The sequence below is a fragment of the Cervus elaphus genome, chromosome 20, assembly GCF_910594005.1.
Source record: "Cervus elaphus chromosome 20, mCerEla1.1, whole genome shotgun sequence".
NCBI lineage: Eukaryota > Metazoa > Chordata > Mammalia > Artiodactyla > Cervidae > Cervus > Cervus elaphus.
In genome coordinates this window covers 46,003,226-46,005,275 of record NC_057834.1, presented here as the reverse complement: position 1 = coordinate 46,005,275, position 2,050 = coordinate 46,003,226, and the positions used below count along the sequence as shown (strand labels likewise).

The 2,050-nt window shown below is 41.8% G+C and overlaps 1 non-coding gene across 1 annotated transcript; it reads right to left on the bottom strand.

Moving 5' to 3' along the window:
* Positions 1–1,702: 1,702 nt before the first annotated feature.
* Positions 1,703–1,825, bottom strand: LOC122678579. The gene has a single exon (XR_006336232.1). It is a non-coding gene; the product is annotated as a small nucleolar RNA SNORA26 (small nucleolar RNA).
* Between the last annotated feature and the right edge of the window lie 225 nt (positions 1,826–2,050).

The window sequence follows — 2,050 nt, the reverse complement described above, 5'->3', positions numbered from 1 at the left end:
ATTTAATGCTTAAGAATACAGATACTGACGACTCCTGAAATCTATTGCTAAGAGAAATTAAAGAAGACCTAAATAAACAGAAATATACATTATATTCATAGATTGGAAGACAATATTTTTATAAAGTCAAATCCTTGTTCCTCTGAATAGTATTGCAGCTGGCATTTGGGGGGAGGTATAGTTTTGCAGGCGAATTATAACATGTAAGTGGAAATCAAAGTATCTCAATGAGCCAAGACTGAGAATTAAGTTTGAGGATTTACTCTACTAGATTTCAAAACTCAGGTTAAAACTACAGTAAGTAGGAGACTATACTGGTATAAGTAAACAGAACACAAATTGATGAATGAAAGAGGAAAGATAGAAAAGTTACCCACACCCATATTCAGTTTTTTAATAAAGTCACAAATATGCATCATGGGGTAATGATAGACTTCTCTGAAAAATATCTGTTGTGATAAACAGTATCAAGTGAGAAATTATTAATACATTGGGGAAGTTTTCGGTAGAAATGCAGTATAGAGGAAGGAAACAGCTATTTGGAAGAATCTGACACAAGAGTGAACTGGAAAATGTGGGCTGGGGTTTCGGAGTAGAAGGGATGCTACCCGGGTGTGGCTCCAGCACTTACTGCAAGGGGGTCTTGGCCCGTTAGAGACCCTCTCTGTGCCTCAGTTTCTTCAACTGCAAAGCAGCAGAGAGTTATGTTTTTGGCACCAGTCAATTTTGAACACTGAAAGTACCATAAATGAAATAATCATCCCCTCGAATCATGAGGGAGGTCAATGAAATCAGTGGGTAAAACTAAGTGCACACCTGAGTGCCTTTAACAAATAGATTCCAGGTCCCACCTCAACTCGCTGAACCACAGTTGCTTCAGGAGAGGACTGTGCACTTGTCTGGGTGCTAACTCAGATTAGTGACTCTTACAATGATCAGCTTGGGGACAGAACACACTGAGGTGTATAACTTTTACCCAAACACAGAAGTAGGACAGAGCAGAAGCACAGGGGTGTTTCCAATCCAGTGACTAAAGCAGAGAACTATAGGGAGACTCTAGAAATGAAGGACTAGGCCCATCTGACCCCATTTTAGTCTTGTCCAGTTTACAGCAGAGACACAAGTCCTTGGGGACACATGCCTGTGGCAGCTGACCATCCACCTTGAGGAAAGTGAGAGGCCGAATTTTTAATTCAGTCTGGTTTTGAGTGAAAGCTAAATTCACCCTTGTTTGCTCATTGATGGGACCAATCCTCTCCAAGCCACCGCTTTCTAAAAAATAAATTGCATTGCTATAAATGCAAACTTCAACAAAGATGTTTGTTAGAAAATTTTATAAATACCCAAGCCATCTAACAAGAAACCAAAAAGTTAGCAAGAGCATTCAATTTCAGGAGAGTTCGTCCCAGTAGAGCACAGTCACTGAGAGAAAAGATTCTTGAGTTGAAGGGAAGTGATCCCTTTCTGTCCGGGGACATCCTCCTAACTTCAGTGGGCTGAGAAAGCAGCTGCCCATTCTAATAGATGGGATTCTCAGGTGGGGCTAGTGGTAAAAAACCCACATGTTAATGTAAGACATGCAAGAGACATGGTTTTTTCTTTTTCTTTTTATTGTCAAATCTAAGGTCAAGTTTAAATTTAATGACTTTGGTATTAACTATACACATACTAGTAAGTGCTAAGACTTAAAATCTTCCGATTCAGTTGTGACTCCAGACAGGATCCAGAGAGGAGTTCTAAAAATCTCTTCTCTGGGTTTTATGGAGACTTTCTTTACCCTCCTGTGTTAGCCTCTTAAGGCACTGCGTCAGCCTGAAAAGGGCAATGGAAAGGGTGAAGGAGACACGGTATTGATCCCTGGTCAGGAAGATTCCCTGGAGGAAGAAATGGCAAGCCACTCCAGTGTTCTTGCCTGGGAAATTCCATGAACAGAGGAGGCTGGAGGGCTACAGTCCATGGGATCCCAAAGAGTCGGACACGGCTGGCGCAGCTTAGCACACACACGTTCTGACAGATGGGCTGCTCTTGCCTCCAGACGGTGTCTGGTGTC